General features: G+C 35.1%; 1 protein-coding gene across 1 annotated transcript in view; it reads right to left on the reverse strand.

Annotated features, from left to right (window-relative positions):
* Positions 1-1711: 1711 nt before the first annotated feature.
* Positions 1712-14009, reverse strand: part of LOC138698133 (protein HGH1 homolog) — a 108640-nt gene continuing 96342 nt past the window's right edge. The window contains exon 8 of the mRNA XM_069823873.1: positions 1712-2480. The gene's annotated coding sequence lies outside the window, so the exon portion shown is untranslated. The remainder of the gene's footprint in view (positions 2481-14009) is intronic.

Consider the following 14009-nt stretch of genomic DNA (forward strand, 5'->3'; position numbering starts at 1 on the left):
AATAAATACTAGTATATACAAAAAAAAAGTTCGTACTTCATGGTCTAAATGTTGAAACTGCAGCCATGTGAAGCTTATTTCTGTATTACTTGCTCATAACTGAATAAACAGAAAAAACTGCGTGGATTTTTCTTATTAAAACACATCACACAACACAAATAATAAACTAATTTTAGGCTCGAATATTCACTGAAAATTGAAGTTCGTGCGAATTTCCTAATGTGTAATGTGGCAAAACTGACAGCCCAGACTGTGGCAATGTGGCAGATTTAAATATTTTTTTTTTCTTTTTTGGCCCAGCCAAAAGTGCTGTTGTTTTGGTATTGCCAGTTATTGAGTGCCAGTTACGAGGGATTTTACTATATTTGTTACTGTTGCTCCAATGTACTTGAATTTTTCCACCTTTTCAAGGATAAATTTTCAATTTTTATATTTCCATTTCGTACTATGTTCTGATCACGAGACATAACCATATATTTTGTTTTTTCGGGGTTTACTTCCAAACCTATCTCCCTACTTGCTTCATGTAAAATTTCCGTATTTTCTCTAATCATATGTGAATTTTCTCCTAACATATTCACATCATCTGCATAAACAAGCAGCTGAAGTATCAAGTTCAATTCCAAACTCCTCTATTTTCCTGGACTTTCCTAATGGCATATTCTAGAGCAAAGTTAAAAAGTAAAGATGATAGTGCATCTCCTTGCTTTAGCCCGCAGTGAATTGGAAAGGCATCAAACAGAAACTGACCTATACGGACTCTGCTTTACTTTTCACTCAGACACATTTTAATTAGTCGAACTAGTTTCTTAGGAATACCAAACTCAATAAGAATATTACATAAAACTTCTCTCTTAACCAAGCCATATGTCTTTTTTAAATCTATGAATAACTGATGTACTGTGCCCTTATACTCCAATTTTTTCTCCAATATCTGTAGAATACAACAAATCTGATCTAATCAATAGTCGATCTATTTCGCCTAAATCAACACTGATGATCTCCAATAATTTCATCTATATATGGAGTTAATCTTCTCAAAAGAATATTGGACAAAATTTTGAATGATATCAATAAAAGTGATATTCCTCGAAAGTTACTACAGTTAGTCTTTTTTTTGCCTTCTTAAAGATAGGTACACTTATGGACTCCTTCCATTATTCTGGTACAATTTCCTAGCACAAAATATGAATACCTCAATAACAATAAAAATAAAAAGAACAAGAGTAAGTAACAATATTGAAATTTAGAATTCTGAAGTACAATAAGTACACCAGAAAGAAGCTGAACTAAGTTACAATCTTACCTAGGATTGAAGACGTGACACTTGTGTCCACGTACATATATTAAAAAGTGTCCAAGGTCCTAAAAGGCATTCAGATGGTCCCTGAAGCACTAAAAAATAAGTGGTTATAGATCTTGTAGACAGAGGACCTAACAGCATAGTGAAGGTGTGGAGAGTTAGGAAAAAGAGACTGGAAGGAACAGTGAAACTGTTATACAGAATTGTACCTTCTATTTATAATAAATGTAGAGCTGGTAGGCCAAAAAGAAGATGGGAAGATGGAATGAAGGAAGATGCTGCCAGGCTGCTTCATATTAAAAACTGGAAACTGGCCGTGCAAAATAGAACAGCATGGAGGCAAAAACTTTGGGGAGGCCAAGGTTCAAGAATGAGCTGTAGCGCATTGGACTGGATTATAATTAATATTTTTATTAAACTTCAATTATACAACAGCATGGTACTGTGCATTTCATATTTCTATATACATAAATGCTCTTTAATAAGTAAATGTTGTGATATACAAGTTCAATAATTCAAAACTCATCATGCCATCTAACTTCGTTGACTAATTTGTAATGCCGAGTTTTTGACAATGAAATCAATTACTCTTCTCAAATGGTTTCAGCTTAACTCATAACTATTAGCAATTTTTACATTTCATACATGCAAGTTCAAGGGTACCATATACATAGAAAGTTGCAGAGAAGTGAAATTTCTCATTAACAAGTTCTCACATTTGCTACCAAGAGACCTTCACATTCGTTATATTTTACATGGAATAATTCAGAGATATGAGAATGCTGGTTTATTGGCAGTGGGCAGTCAGAGTTGCAAGACTGAATACTAACTTCGAGGCATTCAGTTCTAAAAATCGCTCAGTTTTACGTTCCACATGCTCCTTTTTACTTGCAACTTCTTGTATGTGCAAGTAAAATGGCAACTAAGCTCTTGCATCTCGACCGGGCTTAAAATTGAGGCTAGACTGAATTAAAACACTTGTAAAATATTTCAAGTCTATCAATTGAAAACTTACGGCAGATAACAGCAGTATACATAAACCACCTTGATGACAATCACCAGTTAAAGATGGGGGTTGACTACAGCAACAGTCCAGAGGATAGGTTCGTACTGTCATTTGATTTCTGAATGCAGAGAAGGTATCAGTTCCAGAAATTCACCATCAGTTTGTGGAAGTCTGTGAAAACAGTCCCAGTGTGATGAAATGAATTATCAGAATGTGGTAAAATGGTGCTCAGAATTCCGAAATGTCCAAGTGACGAGTGACTGTGCATGGAGTGACAGATTCTACATCACATACTCATTGAACGAGCAACATTAGAAGTGACAGTGAATGATCTTCAGTGTGACTTGAGCCTGTCAAATGTAACAAATGAAATCAAATGATAGCACCAACCATTTCTATGGATAGCTGTTTCAGGTGACCATCTTTAGCTGGCAATTATCGCCAAATGACAGAAATATTCCACAATAATTCCAATAGTCTCAATTTTCCTGATGTTATACATCTTGTAGACTTACATTTACTTCCTAATCCCATGAAGGCTATTACTATTACGATTTTCTCATTGCCCTTAGTCAGGATGAAGCATATCAATGACTAAGAAGTGATACCTCGTATCTACAAAAAATGGTAATTTAGTTTAACTACATTATTATTTAGATTAACTGAATTATTATGTTCACAAAATTGGATATTTAACTAATATATTGTCCTCGAGTAGAAGATCTTGCAAAGCAGAAACATATATCGTTGCTGTTCCTGCAATAACTCCTATGTGACATATTTGTCAATTTTCAGATTTTTGCTCTATTAAATAACTTAAATAGTGATACAGCAAATAATAAAATCTCCTATATGTAATTATACTTCTTTCTTTCGAAAATGTAAGAATTCACAATCTCCTATTTACCACTGCACTGCCATAGAATGAATAAATGTGTTTTTTCTTCCTATTCAAAAATTTTATATTTTGCACATAGGAGTTATTGTAGGAACGACGATGATATAAAAAGTTTGTCTATTATGAGAAAAATTAATTATTTTTAAAACAGTTTTTTGATTCACTTGCAACTTCACAGATACAAGGTATCACTTCTTAGCTATCGATGTGTACCTTGAGTCCAAGGGAAAATATGGTAGCTATTAAACCACTGAGACTAAATGCATTTTTTTTTTTAATTCGTGGAAAGAATAAGTATGCTGTTGCTGCAAGCACATAAGAAAGCAAAGAAACTCCACATAGAATGAAACTTCTTCTGAAGTTTTGCACATCCATATACCACACTTTCACAATGGAATATGACTGGATAGAGCAGAATAATTCTTGGATTAATAAAAAATGAACATTGTTGAATCTATGTTAGATAAGTACAGGGTGAATTTAAATAAGAAGTGTGAACATTTCACGGCCCTCTATAACCAGCATTGAAGCCTACTGTGGTCCAGCTGCTTGCCATTCATAGACAGCTCTGGACGAGATGGCGGGAAATAAAGCATATTGTTAAATAATTCACTTCTTACAAAGGGAACAGAAGTGTTGTCCCTCAGTCTGACATCTGTGGATAAAGATGCCACTGACTCAGAGAAGTTCGTCTTCAGGAACTGATGAAATTTCATGGTGACAGTTTTCTTTCAATTTCTGCCTGTGTGCAAGTTTGACTTACGCACTTTATCTTATAACTTTTCCCACAGACAAAATTATTAAGGTCGGAGGAGTGTGCTAGCTACACATTCTCTTTAATTACTCTGCTGGCCATACAGAACACCGTCAGTATGGCTTTTGATAAATACAAACAAAATATCATTTTTATAGGCTTACCAGTATGTGCTTGCCTATTACATCAGAATAATTTCACAAATTTTAATTATTACTTTTTTTATGAAAAGAACTCTTCAGCTTCAATTTTAATATTATTTTTTAAAAATGTTCAAATCTAGAAGGCGCCCAATTTCAATTTTTGTTTATTTTAGCTACCTGTGAAGGACTAATAACTTTTTAAAGTGTTACCATGATCTCTTGATTGATACCTTAGTGCTGAACATTTAAAAATACTTACCTTTTGTAAGGAAAAGAACAGAAGATAGGAAGACTATTTCTTTCACATCATTCATCTCAGATTTTACAATAAAATCTGTTTATTATAGTTTCATAGCTGTGTTTACATCACTTCAACCCCTCAGTTTTTCAACAATAACTTTAACAATGGTCCAAGTTCAGATTATCACTGACATTTGTCAGTGACAGTTCTCTGCCATCAGACCAGTGCCTCTAGTCCTGACATTTCAGTGAAAACTTCTCCAAATACAGAACAATCTACACCTAAGAGTTATATTTACATTTAACACATGAAAGTGATCATCATAAATATATTCCTAAGTGATGTAGTGTTAAAAATTGTGCAATCAGGATGTATAATAAATATATTCCTCAATAACATAACAGTACAACAGATGGCCGAGCTAAAATACTTGAGAATTAATATTCACAGAAGGTTCAGCTTTGACATACATGTATAACAATCACATGACAAAGCAATACGTCTTATAGAGGAAAGATGGTGGTTATGAAATAGGGGTGCTGCACTCTTATAGTACTCATCACAACTACTTACTTTCTCTTTGGTTTGATGTCAGAATATGGTAATTGGCTGTTAATGTTGTGCATGTGGAAGTAGGAGCAGAAATTTAATATTTTGCTTTGAAGAAAGTTCTACAAGTATGTATTGTTTATTTAACTTTGTGTAATGTGTTTAACATTAATCTGAAAGTTTAGCACTCAAATGAAGTGTTTGAATTGTGTTTTCAGCAATATAATTACATTTTTCGTTCGTGACAAAATGTGCCTGCATTCGTTATGTTGCTTCGTAATGGCTATGGGAGAGGGTTATGGGATACTTCTGCTTGAAGGCAGGGGTGGCCCGTCAATAAGGGCATAAGGGAACATACCTTGCCCTAACATTCTTGAGGAGAAAGAGGTTTATATTTTACCACGATTTATTAAACAAATAATAGTCTGCTAATATTCAGTTCAAATCTATCACATACACTACGTATTTGTACAAGTTTCACTGTTGCATAGATTTGCGTAACTAAAGAAATGAACAGACTGCGCATGTGCAGGTAGAAAAATTCTTAGGGCAGTCTGAGATTTTGCCCATGCTTGCTAATAATGGTGAGGCATGCGCACTGCTTTTGCTGCTTGTCATTGACCGCTGTGATGCTTTTAGCACTAGTAATTTAAGCTGCATTGGGGCAAGAGCCTTGAACTGCCCATCAGCAGGGTAACCACTGATAGTATGAAGAACATAATTCCCTCTTTACAAATACAGCTCAATAGCATGTCCTAGTAACTGTTGCGTTGGTAATATTTTAAAAGAAGCGGGAAGGCAGAAAGCAAACTGCGGTACCACATTGTTCGTCGTGTTTTTATGGTAGTGATATTTACAGCGACAGCGTTATGCGTGCAATGAAAATGGGTTAGTCGTTTTAAATCCTACTGTTTGTTACGGAATACAGAAAATGAATACAGTCAATTATTTGATTAATGAACCATTCTCAACTCATCCTTGAATGATAAACTTGTAATTAAAGATCTGGGTAGGCCGAATTCTGATATTAAAGTAGAACAAAGTTATTTGGTTAAAGGCAAAGTGGTGAAGAGGTCATTCAACTCGGAAATCTATTCGAAACATGACTGGCTGTGTGGTTGTGAGGTAAAAAAATGAGCTATTTTGCTTTCCGTGTTTGTTGTTTGGAGGTGACATTTCATGGACTAAAACAGGTGTTACGGATATGAAACATTTATCTGAAAAAATTAAAAAACATGCTGTGTCTTCAAACCACAAGAGTAATGTCATGGATTTGGCCGTACTGGGGATTCAGAATGTTGGAAGTCGACTGAGTTCTGCTTACAGTCAGCAAATTGAACTTCACAACAAGAAAGTAAGAGAAAACAGGTATGTGTTGTCTCTGCTTATTAATTGCGTTGATTCTGTGGTGCTTACGAACTTGCTCTGCGCGGACATGATGAGTTGGACACTTCAACTAATCCAGGGATTTTTCGTGGACTTGTCGATTTTAGTGCAGAATTGAACAAGTCACTGAGAACTCATTTAGAAAAAAAAACAGTATTTAAAGAAACCTCAAAAACAATTCAAAATGATTTGCTGGATTGTATGCTTCAGGTTTGTCACAAATATATTTGCGAATAAATTAAAGCTGCCAACTTTGTGGCGGTTATTGCAAATGAGACATCTGATGTTTCAAATATTTTTCAGATGGTCCTGGTATATCGTTACATTGTAAATGATAATGTTGTAGAAAGATTTTGGCGTTTTCTGAACCTGTCCAATCATGATGCAGAGTCCCTCTCTGCCTGCATTCTGAAAGAAGTTAATGCTCAATTAAGAGACCCTCCACATAAGTTAATTTCACAAAGCTACGATGGAGCTGCGGTTTTGAGTAGAAGAGAACGGGGTGTCCAAAGGCGAGTAAGATAGCATTATCCTCAAGCATTTTATGTGCATTGTCATGCTCACCAATTTAATTTGGTCAGTCACACGCGGCTACAATAAACTGTGGCATGCACATATTTTTTTCTAATCTGGAAGGAATAAGTACATTCTTTTCAAAATCACCACAGAGAACTAAGGTTCTGGATGAGGTGGTTGGTCAATGTCTTCAAAGAGCAGCTCCTACGAGATGGAGTTTTCACTCGCGGGCTGTTCTTACTGTTTATGAATACCATAAAGAGTTAATAAAATGCATGGATGAAATTCAATCGCGGAATGACATTAAGGAGCTTTCCACTATTTCACAAGCTAGTGTGTTGAATTTTTTTCTTTTTTTTATTGAAGCCAGTCAGGCCAAAAAGCTCGCATTATTTGAACACTAAGGTGAAATTACACAAAACAAAAGCAAATCTCTGGTTTAACAATGTCTTCAACACAAGGTAATTCATATGCAACCATTAAGATTAACTACAATTCAATAGCTGCCAAAAAAAAAAACAACAGACCCAATTATGTTGGTTGAAAAACGAAATAAAATTCCTACACAAAAAGAAAGAAATACTTAGTAACAAACTATATGCTTTGCATTTACTTATAGCAAAATCAACATGCGTATATTGGGACACTGTGCAACAAAAATGTCATGAAAAAGTTGACCAACTAATGTCTCACAAATATGAAATTTTAAATAAGAAATTGAATTCCCTTACTGCCTTTAACCCACAGAAAACCACACCACAACAAACATCAAATAATAGAATAACTAACCTCACTAATCTGACTCTATCGCCATCTGAATTAGACATCTTAAACAAAGGCTACAAACATAACTATCCCCCCAGTAATAAAAATAAAATCATTGAAGATCTGGCCGAAACAGAACAAATTATACAAAATAGTTCTCATGATTATAAAGAACATCTTAGATACCAAACTTCCAAAATCATCACACAATATTTGAACGATCCTAAAACAAAAAAATCATTACAAAAAGCAAAATCCGGACTGAAAAAAAAAATTCTTAAGCTGGGAAAAAAACTCAAACAAAACGAAATAATACAGATCAAAGCTGATAAGTCTGACTCCATTGTTTTAATGGAAAAAGAAGAATACATAAACAAAACATTAGAGTTCATTACCAAGAATCAAATAACAGAACTAAAAGCAGATCCAACTGAACAATACCAAAATCAAATAAAACAGGCCATAAGATCAGCACCAGGTCTTATCCCACTTTCAAAATCTCATAAGTACATTAATCAAAATCCCAGCATTCCAATTTTAAAGACTTTACCAAAAACTCACAAACCAACCCTGTCTATGAGACCAGTTGTTAATAGCATGCAAGCTCCAAACCATAAAATTAATAAATTTCTCTTACAGTTTCTAAAAAAGACTCTTCCTATGGATAACAAATATACTCTCCTAAACACACAACAATTAATCCAGCGATTACAAAAACTAAAAGTTAATAAATATGATAAGATGCTATCTCTCGACATCGAAAGCCTCTACACTAATATCCCCAAAGACGAAACCATTCAGATCATCGTTACAAAACTATTAGACCTCAAACTTAACCCAGATTTAGTTAAGCAATTAGAAAACTTATTACACATCTCCCTGCACCAAAATTACTTCACCTTCAATGACAAGATATACAAACAAACCAGAGGTCTAGCCATGGGCAATTCTCTTTCAAGCCTTATAGGGGAAGTTTTCTTACAAAACCTTGAAAATAAAAACATTCCGAACATACAAAAACAACATAATATTAAAATTTACTCCCGGTACGTGGATGACACTTTCATTATACATAGCAGCACAACTCCTTCTGAATCAAGTGTTGATTCGTTCAATAAATTACACCATAACATAAAATTTACATTCGAAGAAGAAATCCAAAGAAGCATTAATTTCCTCGACTTAACCATTATAATAAATAAATCAAAATTCATTTATAATATTTACCGAAAACCAATGTCGATCAATTACACTATAGATAAGACATCCAATCACCCATACTCTCATAAATTATATAAATTTAGATTCCTAGTTGACCGTTTAATAAATACACCACTAAACCAAACAGCTTACACTAACGAATGTAAATACATAATACAACTTGCCATAGAAAACGGTTTCAATAAGAACATGATACAGAATTACATCCAGAACAGAATTAGAAAGTTAGGAAACAAAACCTCCACCACCTTGCAACCCATAACATCAAAAAAAGTCACAACAAGGTACCCCATGACATATGTTGGAAAAGTCAACAACCAGCTATCAGCCTTTTTTAAAAAAGAAAACATAAATATCACATACAGAACCAACAATAAACTAAACAGCATAATCCCCAATAGACTCAGAAAGAAGAACAGATTCTCACAAAGCGGTATATATCAACTGGATTGTAAAAATTGTAACAAGAAATATTTAGGTCAAACAAAACGAAACTTTCAAACTAGGTTCAAAGAACACAAATCAGATTTTTTTCAATAACAGAAATAAATCCAAATTTGCCACCCACCTAATCGATTCTGGCCATGAACTCAATAATATACAAAAAAAAACCCTAAAAATACTGAAAATAGTAAATGATCCACGTCTTATCAACACCGCCGAGGAGTACTTTATTGTTAGAAATCACAACTATAATACACAATTACTTAATGAACAAATACCTAACTTGCGTAACCCCCTATACCATATAGCAGAATAACCGTTTATCGACCAGTTCAGTCTGTCACTTTCTTCCTGGCTCCCCTCTTGAATAACTTCACCGTTCAGTCTGCTATGTAACGCCGGGTGAGAAGGCCAACGTCGTCTGGATACTCTCAACTGTACATCTTTTTGTGAGTAAAAAAACCTAATTGCCTATAAAGGCTTTCAATCACTTTTCAAAATTTTAATACTTGATTAATTAATCTTTTCAGACAAAATGCCTAGACTAACAATCCTCTTCACTTTCCACAACACATCGAACAATACTGAACTATTTAATCTTCATTTTCATAACTTTTAAATGGTTTTAACTTTTTAACTCTACAATTCAAGCACATAGTATGTGCCCAAACAATTCTGTTCAGTCAAAGAAGTTCGACTCTATATATTTAGTCTAAGGCCACAGACGCCATTTAACCTTCATGTAAATGCATGCAAGGGCAGATTAATCACCAATGTAAATATGTGTTTTATATTCCTGACTTTGTACATTAATCAATTTTAATTTTAAGGCCATGGATGCTACAAACAATTCATGTAAATGCATGCATGAGCAGTTTAATTACTAGTGTACAAATGTGTTTGTTAAATATTTCACCCAGTTCTATTAATTGTTTGTCAGAAAACTCACCTGAGGATGACTTACAAATAAGTCGAAAATATTCGTGATAGTTCACAACTGTACTTTGATGTAACAGAATTTAATTTTCTGCCATCTTATAATATGATAAGTGTTTGACTGAAAATATAATACTGATTATTTGATTTAGTGTGTTGAAGTTAATTTTGTCGGATGAAGAATTTAAATTCTGGCTTCATTTCTTTTATAGAATTATGCCACTCGCTGACATTCTGTTCAACCAACTACAGAAGAGAGTAACATATCCTGTTCAAGTGAAAGAACACAAACGTTTTTGAGGATCACATCAAGATGACAAGGGACAATCTAGAGAGATCTGCAGGGGTGAAAGAAGAAAATGGAGTGTCCAGAAAACGAAACCACAAAGAAATGTCCGGAAGCAAGGGAGGTTTGTGATGTTATAATCACACAAGCAAGTGAAAGATTCAGTTTGACTGGCCATCTCAGCGCTTCTAACTTATTCGTATCGGAAATGTTTCCTGAGTACTGTACATCATTTCCAACGAAACACCTCATATCAACTGTAGAAGCTTTTTTCTGGATCAAAAGAAACTAGAAACTGAGCTTGGAGTGGTGTACAGAAGGGAAGAGTTCAGATCCACGTCCGGTGCAATTCCAATGTTGAGATTTATAGTAAATACGAATGAAGGGTACACGGGAATAACGATCAAGGTCCATTTTAGAAAGTTTCGAGAAAAACGAATTTTAAAGTTTAAGCACTTAATACTTTATTATGTGTGTATTTAATAGAAATTGACGTAGTGGAATGTCAAGAACGATTATTTCTTATTACTAGCCAGACCACATGATAGTACTTCCTTTCCACTATAAGATAGCATTATTAACTCAATTTCGATTTTTGATGGACCTTGATCGTTTTTCCCGTGTACCCTTTAAATACCATCAGCATATTTGAAGAAACCGTGAAACAGCTACAAATAATCATAACAATTCCGATGTCAACATCTGAAGCAGAAAGATGTTTTTCAACTCTAAAAAGAATAAAGACATTTTTGCGCAACACGATATATCAAGACAGATTTTATCTTCCCTAGCCATGCTGGCAATAGAATGAAATCTGGTCATGGACATACCTGATTTCAGTAATAAAGTAATTGACACGTTTGTCGCAATGAAAGATACAAGACTGAATTTATCTACAAAATGTGACAAGACAAAGTGTAAAGTGTAAATAATCTGCGAAATGTAAATAAGTGTTCATATATGTATAGTGAGACTAAGTATACTTTTATAGTGTAAAGATACATAAAATGTCTTCAACATCACACACAACTAACTTGAGCAGCAACAACACAGCACATACTGACGACGACAGAGATGATGATGACGACGACGACGACAACAACAACAAGCAGCATTACGTGAGTAATTTTTTTGTGCCCCACCTAGTTCGAAAATCACGAGCCACTGCTTGAAGGTATTCCATAACCCCGTCCCAATATTTTCGACTTTTTAAATAATATTTACTATTTCTGTAATAATTATTATAATGAATATTATAACAATGTAGCACGAAAGCCATAAAATATAATTATTTCGCAAATAAAAATTCTTAAATTTAAGTATTTTAAATAAAACAAAATAAATTAGGTGGATTGATCTGTAGATAATCTCACTAGGGGTTTTGATTTCATCAATAAATTACGAGTGACATAGTTAAAAATATTATGACGTAGTAGGAATGAAATACTAATTGATAATAGACTAATCTTTTGTCACACTAGTTCTGATAAAAAATTCTTCTCACAGGTTGAATTATGCCGGGTCATAGTATGCTCGTCCCACCGGATAAAAGAAAACGAAAGAAGTGGGATTCATAAAAAATGGCAATGGCTATTAAATGTGTAAGAGACAAACAAATGGGATACCTTAAGGCTGCCAAACAATTTGGAATACCCAGGGCTACAGTATTTCGCCTGGAAAAGTATGATGAAAACGTTAATGTCGCAACGAAATTGGGGGGGGGGGGGGCAGAACTGTTCTACCAACAGCTTTAGAAAAGGAACTGGTCGCTTACTGCATCAAAATGGAATCACTTTTCTATGGTTTAACTAGAAATGACGTCCGTCAGATGGCCTACCAGCTGGCAATTAGACATAATGTTGACAATCTGTTTGGAAAACCCGAAATTGTTGTAAAGGACTGGTTACGGAGGTTTATGCAAAGGCATAAGGATGTGTTATCCATTTGTAAACCTATGGGCACATCGCACGCCAAGGCTACCGGATTCAATAGAGAAGAAGTTCATAAGTTCTTCGACCTTCTAGACAGTCTCTTCGCGCAACACCAGTTTTATGCAGACAGAGTGTTTAATGTAGATGAGATGGGACTATCTGTAGTCCAGAGTAAGATTCCATAGATTATAGGCCTGAAGGGAAAAAGACAAAAAGGAGCCTTAACTGCGGCAGAAAGAGGCTCTCTTATGACGGTAATTGTCTGTATGAGTGCCAGAGGCAGCTTTGTTCCTCCAATGATAATTTTCCCGCGAAAGAATATGAGTCAACAACTAATGAGAGAGCACCACCTGGATCCATATCTGCATGCCTCCAGCTGGGTTCAAAGTAATTTGTTCAAACAACGGTTTGAACATTTTATTGAGAAAACGAAGCCAAGTGATGATTCACCAGTTCTATTGATTTTGGATGGAACTACAGCCACACAAGGAACATTGATGTCATAGAATTAGCCCGAGAATATAATGTGCACTTGGTTAGCCTCCCGCCTTATTGCACACATAAAATGCAACCACTAGATAGGATATTCATGTCTCCTCTCAAATCATATTATAGTGAAGAAATCCGGACATTGCTGCGCAAAAGTGACAGAAATTTGGGACCATATGACAATGTTCAATTATTTGGAATTATATTTGCTTAGTAGTATCGAGGTAGCCACTTTTCCCTCCCAGTACAATGAAACAAAAAGTAATGTTGTGGACCCACCAGATAACAGTGCGCTGAGTGCAGGTCGAACTGCAGGTTTTTTAGGTGGTTATTTAACGACGCTGTATCAACTACTAGGTTATTTAGCGTCGATGAGATTGGTGATAGTGAGATGGTATTTGGCGAGATGAGGCCGAGGATTCACCACAGATTACCTGGCATTCACCTTTCGGTTGGGAAAAACCTTGCAAACAATCCAACCAGGTAATCAGCCTAAACGAGGATCGAACCCACGCCCAAGCACAACTTCAGACTGGCAGGCAAGTGCCTTAACCGACTGAGCCATGCTGGTGGCTCGAGCTGCAGTTACAGCAGAGGAATCTACATCATGCACTCTTAGAAGAAGAAAAAACTGTGCTTCGAGAAATTTTCTGAATATTATGTGAGACAAAATTTATAAATTGAATTTTGAAGACCAATTCCAGTTCAGCCACATTGGGTAACTTGCTATAATCATCCTTTCTTTGCCTCACTCCAGTGCTAAAGCTAAAAGAATATTCTCTAAATTACAGATGTCAGAGCCAAAAAAGAAACAGAATATGACAATTATCTTCAAATACAGTTCGTGTCATATGTTGTGGTTCACACCGTGATGCTGATAACACAATCAGACATTATTATGTCTGCCATCGATCAGGATATTTTCTCCTCTGAGAGTAAATAGCTTAAACACATGAAAACTCAGGTAAGCAATAAAATAAATGGCATCTGCTCTGCGAGCATGAAGGTATTTGAGTGTGAAGATGGAGCCTACAAAATTAACAACATACCCACACATGTAGGCCATGAAAATGATATACAGAGCCATTATTATGACGTTACTGGCAACCCGCTCCCTGCGCGGTCTGCAATACAGAGTGTA

The sequence above is a fragment of the Periplaneta americana genome, chromosome 1 (assembly GCF_040183065.1).
Source record: "Periplaneta americana isolate PAMFEO1 chromosome 1, P.americana_PAMFEO1_priV1, whole genome shotgun sequence".
In the NCBI taxonomy this organism is placed as follows: domain Eukaryota; kingdom Metazoa; phylum Arthropoda; class Insecta; order Blattodea; family Blattidae; genus Periplaneta; species Periplaneta americana.